Source organism: Mustela nivalis (genome assembly GCF_964662115.1).
Source record: "Mustela nivalis genome assembly, chromosome: X".
In the NCBI taxonomy this organism is placed as follows: Eukaryota; Metazoa; Chordata; class Mammalia; order Carnivora; family Mustelidae; genus Mustela; species Mustela nivalis.
The window spans coordinates 46,165,786-46,180,905 of record NC_139040.1 but is presented as its reverse complement, the minus strand read 5'-3'; the positions used below and the strand labels follow the sequence as shown (position 1 = coordinate 46,180,905).

The 15,120-nt window shown below is 36.8% G+C and overlaps 1 protein-coding gene across 8 annotated transcripts in view; it reads right to left on the bottom strand.

The window, feature by feature from the left end:
- SYTL4 (synaptotagmin like 4) overlaps positions 1-15,120 on the bottom strand; it is a 64,505-nt gene that overhangs the window by 32,417 nt on the left and 16,968 nt on the right. The window lies entirely within an intron of this gene.

Genomic DNA, 15,120 nt, shown 5'->3' with positions numbered 1-15,120 from the left:
TACTAGAGAGAAACTGAAAAATCAGACATCAAAAAATGAAAGATTAATATGCCTCTTTCAGTTATTGACAGTATCAGCAGATAAAAAATTAGTAAATATATAGACAAGCTGAACAACAAAATAAGGTTGATTTAGTGGACATATGTAGAAATCTATATACAATTGCAAAATCACATTCCTTTCAAGCACATATGGAACATCTATCCCCCAAATTATCATGTACTAGGTTGTAATACAAGTCTCAGTAAATTTCAGAAATATAAGTGAGATATATATGTACCTCACATATATTTATATATATATGAGAATATATACATATATATTCTCATGCAGATCATGGTTTCTGACCTCATGGAAATTAAATATGAGGCTAATAACAAGAGATCACTTTTAATCCCAAAGCATTTTGGAAATTTAAAGACATTTCTGAATAACTCACAGGTCAAATGAAAATTATAACTGTACTAAATCTATCATTAATATCTAAAAGAAACCTGCTGCCTGTTTTACCACCACTACCAACCCCATACCACAGAATGTATTCTAGAAATTCAAAAGAGAAAATATGGAATAAAAATAATGTTTTTGTATTCAAAGGGCTTAATGGTAAATGATGGTAATGGTAAATGATATAACATGTCTTGAAAAACTTAACTCGGAAAAATAATGGAGGCACAAATAAAACCAGACAGATTTGAAGTTAGGAAACCTGTGACCTTTATATATTTTCCCAACTGATGAATCCCAGGATTTAGTGGAGAAACCAAAGCTCAGAAATACTTGTTAAGGCTTTTCACTGAAATTCAGTCACAGATGTTTAGTCAAAAGAACAAGGATTATCTACGGAGAAGACCACTGCTCAGATAACATGAGTGTCCAAACCCACGCTCTGATGGACAATTTGTTCCATGTTAGTTGTGGGATGTCAGGACTCAGATCAAGTATATTTTTTGAGATTTTATTTATTTATTTGACACAGAGAGAGAGAGAACACAAGCAGAGGGAATGGCACAGGGAGAAGCAGACTCCCTGCTGAGCAGGGATCCTGGCAGGGTGCCAGATCCCAGGACCCCAGGATCATGACATGAGCTGAAGGCAGACTTTTAAATGACTGGCTACCCAGGGGCCTCTCAGATTAAATATCTTAATACTGCATGCTTGTGGGACCTCATACCCACAGGAAGTTATTTTAGAAAAGATGGTTTGTTTATTTAGAAAATTACACACATTTACTGCTAAATTCAGAATAATATTGTAATGGAAATATAAAAACCAGGCAAAGCTGAAAAATCTATCAAAATGGAAGGTTAACATACCTCTCTCAATTATATATCCAAGTGAATATATTTAAATTATACCCTAAATCTATGATTAGAAGATAATAATAATTAATAAGTGAACATTAACACTAGCACCTAGTTTTCATGAAGGGGCAGGGAGAGCTTTCCCAAGTTATTTTAAATTCTGAAGACCAGTTATAAAAACAAAGCCTCGGTCAAACTCATAGGTAGCATGGAATGATGAATATAGTGGTGTAAGACAAACTTGGGTTCAAATCTTAGCTTTGCTATTTATTAGCTATATGACCTTGGACAAGGACCCAAAGTATTTTTTAAAAATTATGAAAAATATAGAAAGCCTTAGAAGAATAGTATTTACATTAAAAATCATTGTTGGTGTTCTCCAAATGGAAACTGATATGAATCAGAAAAATACCAAATAATGTCCCTGCACCAGGCAGCAAATAAACAGGTTTCTCTGTGTTTAATTTGTTGGGCACCTTGGTCCCTCTCCCTCTCCCCAACATATGGTGCATATTCAAACTAGAAACTTCTACCATACGTAAACTCCTTGGGGGAAAGCACTGCATCTGAACTTCATACCCCCAGGAACTTATTTAGCACAGTGTCTGATACACAGTATAAATTCAATAAATGTTTACTGAGTGTTTTCACCCTGAATTCTATTTCTATTTATATGTTTAAATTTAACTCATGGAAACTGAAGAGCAGCAATAAAGCTCAAAGAAATGTAGTTTTGCTTTCCTGAAGCTGTATGGTGTTGTGGTTAAGGGCACAGACTCGAGCCAGACTGCCTGTGAGAAGATTTATACTGTTACATGTCAGATTCTGTATACTGTTGAACGTAGATAAGCAAAACTGATATGGCTAATATAAGAGATGTGATGGTGTCTACATTTTTGAAAGGTGAGAATTGAAACTGGGCTACAAATTAACATTGGTAATGAAAATTTGGGATTTTAGAATGTCAGTGGACTTCTAATTCTAGCTAAGATGGGGTAACAAAAAATGGATTTCCATCTTGCCTGAAAGAAGCCACTGACTCAAATGGATAAAATACATGAAGCAGCAGTGTTTGCAAGACACTGAACATCAGGCAATGAAGAACTGTGATCCCTGAGAGATAATAAACAAACAGGGTGAGACCTCGGATTTTCCAGACTCACTGTCTTGAGACACTTTTCAGACTATGGTGCAGGGAACAGAAATGTAGGCAGAACCTGCCGAACTTGAGCTGAGGTGACAAAGCTGACACTCTGGGAAAACGCAGGTGGTTAAACTACATAGGAGAGAATACCTGTGAGAGCTGCACACAGATCTTTGGAGGAGCTGCCAAGGGTCTCCCTTGAGTATTCAGCATAGCACTGATCAGCGCATGGCATGCCTGTGATGAAATTACCCAAGGTCAAGGACAGAACCAACTGGGCCAGGAGCAGTGACTGTTCCATCAGCCAAATTGGAAAACCTCATGATTCACAGGGCATGGGGAAAAGTACTCAGAAGGGTCTTGCTTCCATAATGAGGATGAATTAGCCCTAGACTGTGTACTGGTCCAGTCCTGCCTAACATAACTAAACAAAACAGCCTGAAAGGATCAATCTGTTTCCAAGTAACTCAAGTGAATCCCAGAACAGAGCTCAAGTGTATTTGTAGTAATATAAAAGATATGCAGCACCCAGCAAAGTAAAATTCAAATTAACAGTAATGATTTGTAACAAGATGGATGAAACTAGAGGGTATTATGCTAAATGAAATAAGTCAGACAGGGAAAGGCAAATACTATATGATTTCATTCTAACGTGGAATCTAAAAACATGAAACAAATGAACAACCAAACAAAAACAGAAACAAAATCATAAGTACTGAGAACAAACTGGTGGTTGGCAGAGAGGAGGAGGGTGGGAGAATGGGTAAATAGGTGAAGGGGAGTGGGAGGTACAGGTACATTTGAGGTGAGCTCAACACAGCATAACATACAGAGTTACCAAATCATCACAGTGCAAACCTAAAATTAATATAACATTACGTGTCAACTATACTTCAGTTAAAAACATTGACAGGCATGCAAAAAAGCAGGAAAATACAGTTCATGATGAGGAGACAAATCAAAAACGGACTTAAGAACGGACAGAAAGGTCAGAATTAGCAAAAAAATCATTTAAAGAGTCATTTTAACTGTATTCTATTTTTTAAAAGTTAAAGACATGGATGATATTAAAAAAAAATACCCAATTCAAACCTAGAGGTAAAAATGACAATGTCTGAGATGGAAAGTATACAATATGGGATTAACAGCAGATTATAAATTGTAATAGAAAAGATTACTGAATGTGAGGACATTGCAATAGAAACTATCCAAATTATATAGTAAGAAAAAAGGCTTTAAAAAACAGAGCATTAATGAACTGTAGAACAACTTTAAGCTGGTCAATGTACATGTAATTGGAGTCACCAAAGGAAATGAGGACACTGAAAATTTTTTTGAGGAAACAGTGGCCAAAATGTTCCTAAATTTCATGAACACTAGAAAATCAGATAGAAGAAACCCAATAAGCTTCATGCAAAAGAAATATAAAGAAAACTATACCATATGGCACACCACAGTCAAACTTTTTAAAAACAAGAGATAATGAGAATATCTTCAAGGCTGGAGGCAGGGGGTACATGTTACACACAGAGAAACAAAGACAATGATGAAAGGAAATTTATTATTGGATACCATGAAATGAGAAGACAGTGGAACATCTCTAAAATACTAAAAGGATAAAAACCTGTTAACCTAGAATTCCAAAGCCAGTGAAATGCATCCAAAAAACAGAGGTGAAATAAGCCTTTTTCAAACATTCAAGAGTTGAAAGAATTAATTGCCAGTAAACCTGTGCTATAAAAATTGTTAAAGTCTTTTGGGAAGAAGAAAAATAATCTATTTTTTAAAGATTTGTTTAATTTATTTATTTGACAGACAGAGATCACAAGCAGGCAGAGAGGCAGGAAGAGAGAGAGAAGGAAGCAGGCTTGCACTGAGTAGAGAGCCCGATGCGGGGCTCGATCCCAGGACTCTGGGATCATGACCTGAGCTGAAGGCAGAGGCCTTAACCCACTGAGCCACCCAGGTGCCCCCAGAAGAAAAATAATCTAGATAAAAATATGGGTCTAGGGGTTTCTGGGTGGCTCAGTCAGTTAAGCATCTGACTCTTGATTTCGGCTCAGATTGTGATCTCAGGGTGGTGAGATTGGGCTTGGTGTCAGGCTCATGCACTGGGTGTGAAGGCTGCTTGAGATTCTCAATCTCCCTCTCCCTCACCCCCCCCTTAAAAAAAAAGAACTATAGGTCTACAAAGGGAAATGAAGGGCACATGCAATGGCAAACAATGTGGGTAAAAATATTTTTTTCTTATACAATGAATGGGCAAAGAAGATATGATGTGTATATACACACATACACACAGACAGAGTGGAATATTACTCAGCCATAAAAATGAGATCTTGCCGGGGTGCCTGGGTGGCTCAGTGGGTTAAGCCTCTGCCTTCGGCTCAGGTCATGATCCCCGGGTCCTGGGATTGAGCCCCACATCAGGCTCTCTGCTCAGCGGGGAGCCTGCTCCTCCCCCCCTCTGCCTGCCTCTCTGTGTACTTGTGATCTCTCTCTCTGTCAAATGAATGGATAAAATCTTTAAAAAAAAATGAGATCTTGCTATTTTCAACAACATGGATGGACGCAGAAGATATTTTGCCAAGTGAAATAAGTCAGACAGAGAAAGACAAACAATGTATGATTTCATTTACATATGAAATCTATAAACAAAACAAATGAGCAAAAAAAAAAAAAGCAAAAACAGACCCATCAATGCATAGAATAGACTGATGGTTCCTGGAGGGGAGAGATGTAGGGGTATGAGCAAAATAGGTGAAGAGTAATGGGAGATAGAGGCTTCCAGTTATGTAATGAATAAGTCACAAGAATAAAAGGTAAAGTACAGGGAATATAGATGATGGTATTATAATAGTATCTTATGGTGACAGATGGTAGCTATGATTATGAGCATGGCAAAACATATAAACTTGTCAAATCACTATGTTGTACACCTGAAACTAATGTATCATGTGTCAACTATACTTCAATAATAAAATAATTGATTGTTAAAAGTAAAAAATGTATATTACAATATATTGTGAGGTATAAAATATATGTAGAACAAAGTCAGAAAAATTACACAAACTGATTTTAAGACTTATAATTCTACAATAATTGAGAGTGGCAGTGGCATACAGATAGACAAACAGAGCAATAGAACAGAAGACTCGGGAAATAAAACTTTATGTTTACAGTCACTTGATTTTTGACAAAAGTACAAGAGAGTTCAGTGGAAAAATGATAGTCATTTCAGCAAATAATGCTGGAAAAACAGGATATCCACAAGAAAAGTTTCAAAAATGTGAAGATTTCTTAGATATGACACTAAAAAACATCATCCAGAACCTGATAACTTAGACTTCATTAAAATTAAAAACTTCTGCTCTTTGAAAGATGCTGATGAAAAAATAAAAGGACAAGCCATTTACTCAAAGAAAATATTTGCAAATATTGTATCTGATAAGGACTTATATCCCAGAACATATAAAGAACTCTCAAAACTATAATTTTAAAAACCCACACAACCCAAATTTTTTAAATGGACAAAATTTGAACAAATACATCACCAAATAAAATATATGAGTAGCAAATACACTCATGAAAATATGCTCAACATCATTAATAGTTAAGGAAAATGCAAACTAAAATTACAATGAGATATCACTACACAGTTATTAGAATGGCTAAAATTTAAAAATGTATCAAATGTTGACCAGAATTTAAAACAATTAGAGCTCTCATACACTGTAGTGGGAATATAAAATGGTACAGCTACATTGGAAAAGATTTTAGTAATTTCTCAAAAAGTTAAACATATATCTCCCATATGACCCAGGCTTTCTACTTTTAGATATTTACCCAAGAAAACCTAGTACATATTTCCATCCAAAGACTTGCATGTGCATGCTAATAAAAGCTTTACTCATAATAGCCTAAAACTAGAAACAACCCACTAAGAGGTGAATGGATTTTTTCAAAGTTGTTTATCCACACAATGGAATACTACTCAACAATAGAAAGAAATAAGCTACTGCAATATGCAATATGGATCAATCTCAAAACAATTATGCTGACTGAAAAAATTCAGACAAAAAGAACACAAAATACATGATTTATATAAAACTCTAGAAAATGAAAATTAATTTATAGTGGCAGAAAACAGATTAGTAGTTGCTGGAGAGGGGTGTTAAAGTACAGAGAAGGACAAGAAGGAAAGATTACAAAATGGCATAAGGAAACTTGAAGGTAATGAATGTTTACTATCTCGAATTTGGTGATGGTTTAATGGGTATATCATATGTCAAAATTTACCAAATTCCATACTTTTTAAAATGTAGTTTATCATATATAAATTATATTAAATTATATGTCAGTAAAGTTCTTTTTTAAAGTTTTAAAATTAAATATAACCATATCTTGTAATCAGAATTTTACCACCTCAGAATACCTATAAATAATAATAGGAGACTCTAAATGTATTCAAACAGTAAAATGTTGTTTTATGTCAGAGGGGTTTTTTTCCTTCTAAGAGGTGTTTTATTATTTTTATGTGAATCTTCTTTTTTATTGAAGTATAATTAACATACTGTGGTATATTAGTTTCAGGTGTACAATATGACTCAACAACTCTGTATATTACTCATTGCTCACCAAGATAAGTCTACCCTTAATACCTGTCTATTTCACTCTCCCCACCCCCCCAACCCCACCCAACCCCCTCCACTTCCTCTCTGGGAACCACAGATTTGTTCTTTGTATGTAAGAGTCTGGGTGTAACTCTTGTTCAACATAGTATTAGAAGTCCTAGCAACAGCAATCAGACAACAAAGAGAAATAAAAGGTATCCAAATTGGCAATGAAGAAGTCAAACTCTCTCTCTTCACAGATGACATGATTCTTTATATGGAAAACCCAAAAGACTCCACCCCCAAACTACTAGAACTCATACAGCAATTCAGTAACGTGGCAGGATAAAGTCAATGTACAGAAATCAGTGGCTTACTTATACACTAACAATGAAAATTCAGAAAGGCAAATTAGAGAATCGATTCCATTTACTATAGCACCAAGGACCATAAGATACCTGGGAATAAACCTAACCAAAGACATAAAGGATCTGTACTCGAAGAGCTACAGAACACTCATGAAAGAAATTGAAGCAGACATGAAAAGATGGAAGACCATTCCATGCTCTTGGATCGGAAGAATAAACATTGTTAAAATGTCTATACTGCCTAGAGCAATCTATACTTTTAATGCCATTCCGATCAAAATTCCACCAGTATTTTTCAAAGAGCTGGAGCAAATAATCCTAAAATTTGTATGGAATCAGAAGAGACCCTGAATCGCTAAGGAAATGCTGAAAAACAAAAATAAAACTGGGGGCATCACGTTACCTGATTTCAAGCTTTACTACAAAGCAGTGATCACCAAGACAGCATGGTACTGGCATAAAAACAGACACATAGACCAGTGGAACAGAGTAGAGAGCCCAGATATGGACCCTCAACTCTATGGGCAAATAATCTTCGACAAAACAGGAAAAAATATACAGTAGAAAAAAGAACAGTCTCTTCAATAAATGGTGCTGGGAAAACTGGGCAGCTATATGTAGAAGAATGAAACTCGACCATTCTCTTACACCATACACAAAGATAAACTCAAAATGGATAAAAGACCTCAACGTGAGGCGGGAATCCATCAGAATGCTAGAGGAGAACAAAGGCAGTAACCTCTTCAATATCAGCCACAGCAAATTCTTTCAAGATATGTCTCAGGAAACAAAAGCGAAGATGAACTTTTGGGACTTCATCAAGATCAAAAGCTTCTGCACAGCAAAGGAAACAGTCAAGAAAACAAAGAGGCAACCCACGGAATGGGAGAAGATATTTGCAAATGACAGTACAGACAAAAGGTTGATATCCAGGATCTATAAAGAACTCCTCAAACATAACACACACAAAACAGATAATCATATTTAAAAAAATGGGCAGAAGATATGAACAGACACTTCTCCCATGAAGACATACAAATGGCTATCAGACACATGAATAAATGTTCATCATCACTAGCCATCAGGGAGATTCAAATTAAAACCACATTGAGATACCACCTTACACCAGTTAGAATGGCCAAAATTAGCAAGACAGGAAACAACATGTGTTGGAGAGGATGTGGAGAAAGGGGAGCCCTCTTACACTATTGGTGGGAATGCAAGTTGGTGCAGTCACTTTAGAGAACAGTGTGGAGATTCCTCAAGAAATTAAAAATAGAGCTACCCTAAGACCCAACAATTGCACTACTGTGTATTTACCCCAAAGATACAGATGTAGTGAAAACAAGGGCCATCTGTACCCCAATGTTTATAGCAGCAATGGCCACAGTCGCCAAACTGTGGAAAGAACCAAGATGCCCTTCAACGGACGGATGGATAAGGAAGATGTGGTTCATATACACTATGGAGTATTATGCCTCCATCAGAAAGGATGAACACCCAACTTTTGTAGCAACATGGACAAGACTGGAAGAGATTATGCTGAGTGAAATAAGTCAAGCAGAGAAAATCAATTATCATATGGTTTCACTTATTTGTGGAGCATAACAAATAACATGGAGGACATGGGGAGATGGAGAGAAGGGAGTTGAGGGAAATTGGAAGGGGAGATGAACCATGAGAGACTATGGACTCTGAAAAACAACCTGAGGGTCTTGAAGGGGCAGGGGGCGGGAGGTTGGGGGAACAAGGTGGTGGGTATTAGGGAGGGAACGTATTGCATGGAGCACTGGGTGTGGTGCAAAAACAATGAATACTGTTAAGCTGAAAAGAAATTTTTAAAAGAGTCTGGGTGGTTTTTTTTTTTCTTTCTTCTTTATTCATTTGTTTTGTTTCTTAAATTTTACACATGAGTGAGATTGTATGGTATTTGTCTTTTTCTGACTAACTTATTGCCCTTAGCATTATACCCTCTAGGTCTACCCATATCACTGCAAATGGCAGGATCTCATTCTTTTTTATGCATGGCTGAGCAATATTCGATTACCTATCTACACACATACACACACACACACACACACACAAACACACACACACACCTCCATTTATCTATTGAGGGGCACTTGAGTTGCTTTTGTAAACTTAGCTATTTCAAATAATGCTGTAATAAACATAGGAGTGCATATATCTTTTTCTATTAGTGTTTTCATCTTCTTTGGGTAAATAACCCAAAATTCATAGTTCAAAAGTAGTGCAATTACTGGATCATAGAGTAATTCTATTTTTAACTTCTTGAAGAAATACTATACTGTTTTCCACGGAGGCTGCACCAATTTGCATTCTCAAGAGCACACAAGGGTTCCTTTTTTTCCACATCCCCACCAATACTTGCTATTTTTTTTATTTTTTACTTTTGGTTTGTGTGTGTGTGTTTTTTTTCCAAAGATTTTATTTATTTGAAAGAGTGAGAGAAAAAAAAGAAAGAAAGAAAGAGTGAGGGAGAGCACAAGTGGGGGCAGGCAGGAGAAAGGGGAAAGCAGGCTCCCTCTTGAACAGGGAGTCCAATACGTGGCTCAATCCCAGGACCCCGAGGTCATGACCTGAGCCAAAGGCAGATGCTTAACCAACTGAGCCACCCAGGCATCCCTGTCTTTTTTATTTTAGCCAGCCTGACAGCCTGACAGGTGTAAGGTGGTATCTCATTGTGGTTTTGATTTGCACTTCCATGATGATTAGTGATACTGAGCATCTTTTCATGTGTCTGTTCACCACTTGTATGTCTTCTTTAGAAAAATATTCAGTTCCCTTGCCCATCAGATTATTTGGGGATTTTTTTGTGTGTTACATTACATAAGTTCTTCATATATTTTGGATATTACCCCTTATCAGATATATCAGTTGCAATATCTTCTCCCATTCAGTAGGCTGCCTTTTTGATGGTTTCCTTCATTGTGCAAAAAGATTGCCTTTATAAAGAATAAACAATACACAGTAAATTTGAAATTATTTTCATTATTATTTAATTTTGTTGCCTAAAACATGTGTTTTATCTTCTGACACTTCCATGAAGAATTTCACTGAGTTTTGAACCCTTGTTGAAAATGTGGAAATACAGTAGTAGAATTACTGGATGGTACAGGAATTCTATATTTAATTTTTAAAAAGATTTTACTTATTCATTTGAGAGACACAGAGAGAGAGTACGCACACAAAGAAGGGGAGGGTTGGAGGCAGAGGGGGAAGCAGACTCCCTGCTGAGCAGGGAGCCCAATGCAAGCTTGACCCCAGGACCCTGAGATCATGAACGAGCTGAAGGCAGACATTTAACTGATTGAGCCACACAGGCACCCCTATTTTTAATTTTCTTAGGAAATTCCATAGTGTTTCCCACAGTGGCTGCACTGAAAAACGTATAAAACTGTTGAATCATTATATTGCACACCTGAAACTAATATAATAATGTATGTTAATTATACTTGAATTAAAAAATGTGAAAAGACAGCATGCATGCTCAGAGCTGAGAAGATGAAACAGCAACAAAATATTTGCATAATTGTTTCCCAGAACTATGAGTATCATTATTTAGTAAGTGCATTCAACAATAGGCTTCTTTTATTTATTGTTAGATTTATATGTTCTGTTTCTTTTTTCAGCTCTGTCACTTTAATCAAGTATAAGAATAAATAGGACTTAGAATCAGGCTTTCGAATAGCTGTATCATAAACCAATGTTTTGTTTAAACAAAGCACATTTAATGTCAGTGTTCTCATCAAAATGAGAGCAAAGGAAAAAACGAGAGCAAATGTTATTACACCATTAATAAATACCAAAATTAATTTTTTAATTTATTTGTTTCAGAGAAAGAGAATGAGAGAGAGCACGAGGTGGGGGAGGGTCAGAAGGAGAAGCAGATTCCCCGCTGAGCAGTGAGCCTGATGCAGAACTTGATCCCAGGACTCCAGGATCATGACCTGAGCCAAAGGCAGTTGCTTAACCAACTGAGCCACCCAGGTGCCCTGATAAATACTAAAATTAATTTTAAAGTATTCATTTCATCTTGTACCTTTATTTCTATTTTTATAGAAATGAATGTCTTATATAATATTAGTACAGTTAATATGCCATTTATAAGTAAATATACATATAGTAGGGTGATCAAAATTTTTAGTGGTAAGGGAGAATGATCAAAAAAGTTTGGCAAGTTTTGCTTAAAGGAGGATGAAGGGAAACCATTTTTACAAACTTCCATATGTTACTGTGAAACCATTTTTACAAATTGCCATATGTTATTGTGATTCTGCTTGCATATATTTATGATGTACGTTAATTAGGAAAGAATAAATCACTCTGATGATTGTAATGCAGTTGCCCTGAGGCAAATAGGGCAGCAAATAAGGATTTGTGCTGCCATGAATGAAGTATATTCCAAAGTGAACTCTATTAACTAATTGTAACCAAGGCAATTACAGTATCTGAAGTAGACCAATCTTAAGCATTCTCAGAATGAATACTTATCATATGTGTGGGTTTCCAAAACACGAATGAGTTAGAGCCCTTAAAAGCTGACAAAATCCAACTCCCTTTGGAGAAAAATATACTATTTGAAAATCTAAAGGTAAAAGAATGAATTTTAGAGCACAGAAGTGAGACCAAAATAGATTATGTGGTAAATCTGCACACTTTATTTAAAAAAAAAAAAAAGTTTACATGAAAAGAAAGCTTCCAGAGATGCAGGGTTTCCCCAAATCTCCTTATTTGGATCCAGCCACCCATGCACAAAGGCACCAACAGATAACATTTTTTTGGTTGGTAACAGCTGAGTGAACATACAACACTGCTTACAGTTAATAAAATGTTTACTTTGGGTAGTGTTAGACATTTTATCAACTGTCCCTATAAATTTTAGGGTAGATATCCCTCTAAGAAAATAACTCTAAATATTTTATTAAAATATACCTGCTTTAGGGGTGCCTGGGTGGCTCAGTGGGTTAGGGCCTCTGCCTTCAGCTCGGATCATGATCTCAGGGTCCTGGGATTGAGCCCCGAGTCGGGCTCTCTGTTCAGCAGGGAGCCTGCTTCCCTCCTCCCCCTCTGCCTGCCTCTCTGCCTACTTGTGATCTCTCTCTGTCTATCAAATAAATAAATAAATATTTTTTAAAAAATAAATAAAATAAAATATACCTATTTTAGACACTTAATATGGTAATTTTTCCAACTTTTCTTTAGACCCCCTATTCCCATCCCCCCAAGCCCCTTATGGTTCCTGGATTAAATAACATAAATGTATGTGGCCCAAAGATTCTTCTGTGAGACCTCCCTCTACTGTCCTGGTAGTTAACTTTGAATGTTCATGTGGTTTTAGTTCTTCAAAAACCCACTTCATTCCCTGACCTGAAGCTCTGTATTCTGCACTATTTACAGAATACTCCCTAGTTAGAAGGGCCAACTACATGCTAAGGGCAATGTTAACTGGCTAAGGATAAAATCATGTACAGCCCCTGCCCCAAAGCAGTTCACAGCCTAATGAAAGAGATACTTAAATAGATAATCATAAAATAACATGGTGATCCAAGAAATATATTCACAAGGTATAATGAGAACACCAACTTGGAACACCTACATCAACTTCGGGGAAGGGAACTAGAAAGAGATACCAGCCGTAGCAGGTGAACTGGTTGTAAATAATGTGGACCAGCTGGTGAAGCCAAGTAGAGCACATGGCATTTACAAAAGCATGGAAGCATAAAGCAACATGGTATGACCAAGCAATACAGCAGTACTGGAAAGTACATTGTAAGGGGGGTGTGGAAGAGACAAGGGGTGAGAATCATATCATGCAAAGGGAAGAGTTTGATATACTATGCTCAGAAACATGGATAATTAGCCTCTAACAAAGGGAACCATTGAAGAGTTTTAGGTAAGGCAAAGACTTGCTAGAACATTCTGATAGTTATGCAGAATATAGATTTGAGAAGGCTGTGATAAAAATCCAGGGGGCAGATGATGACAGCCCAAAGTAGAAGGCAGTGGTAGTAGAGATGGAAAGGGGCATACAGAAGACATTACACTCAGGTAAAACCTGCAGAACCTGTGAATGTTCTGTAAAACAGAACATTCTCTTCTACTAGAACTGGAGGTTCTAATGTGCTAGATTTCTAATTAAGAGAAGTATTGCTTAGAATAGTGCCTATAAACACGGATCTGGGACCAAGCTGCCTGGCTTTCAAACAGAGCTTCACTACTTTTTTAGCTGTGTGACCTTTAGTAAGTTATTTGACCTCTCTGAGTCTCAGTTTCCCCATTTGTAAAAGCAGTGATTAATAATAGCTCCTGCCTAAGGCTGTGATGGTTCCAGTGTACATCATGAGTAAAAGGCATAGTAAAAGGCACATAAAAGTGCCCAGTCTGGAATAAGCAGCCAATTTGGCAGCTGTTTAATTTTAATTATTATTAACCATATGCTTTGAAAAAGATATGAGCATATAGCTGTTTTGACATCTCACTGCGATATTTGAGAAGTCTAATCAGTAGTCTTTTCCAGATGGAAAGTCACCATACCTCTCTGCATAGAGATAGACTGACAAGCATCAATATTAAGTAAATGTTAGTAATTTGATATGACCAGCTGAAAAACTATTTACTAATACATTGTTCCAGATGGGATTTAATATGACTTAAAAAGATACATAAAACATAACAAAATAGTACAATTTAAAAAATAGGATCAGGGTGCCTGGGTGGCTCAGTGGGTTAAAGCTTCTGCCTTCAGGTCAGGTCATGATCTCAGGGTCCTGGGATGGAGCCCCGCATCGAGCTCTCTGCTCAGCAGGGAGCCCGCTTCCCCCTCTCTCTCTGCCTACTTGTGATCTCTGTCTGTCAAATAAATAAATAAAATCTTTAAAAAAATAAAATAAAAAATAGGATCAAAAGAAGAAAAACAAGAGCGGTAATAAAGTAGAGGAGTCAGAATCAAGGCCCCAAACCCAAAGGGCAATTGAGGTTTCCTAACAGTCAAGTGGCATCTAGACCCCTGCAATCTCAGACAATGTGCCCAGGCATGCCTGCAGTGGGGTCCATTCTCAAGTGTTATGTTAGCCAAGTTGTTAGTTTTTTTCCCCTAACAACGAGAAATTTGTAACTAGCTCTCAAGTTTACAAGATTCTGATTCAGCATTTACACTAAGGTTCTTTTGCTCCTTACGATCCTTCTCAAAACAGGTTCTATCAAAGTGGAGTTTGTATACAGAGGCATTAGCAGTTTCAGATAGCTTAAAGATACCCACCAACTGATGAAGATGAAAAAAAAGGAGGAGAAGCAGCTTATACTTTATAATGTTTACTATGTACCTAGCACTTTTCTAAGCACTTCCTACAGATGCAGTCATTTAGTCCTCATGATCACGTTGTGAGGCAGATACTATATTATCATGTTTTATAAACAAGGAAAGGGAGGCACGAGTCCGGCAAGTAACTTGCCCAAGGTCATACATCCTATAAGAGACAATCTGGTCTTTGAACCCAGGCAGTGTGGTTCCAGGGTCTGACCTCTTAACCACTATACTATACAGTCTCTTCTTTTTCTGATAATATTGCTTATAATTTGGAAAAGGGACACCTTACACTTAGTAACTGGAGTTTGTTTTTTTTAAATCCTCAGCTAGTAACAAATGAACGTTTGAGAAGCCCTCAGTC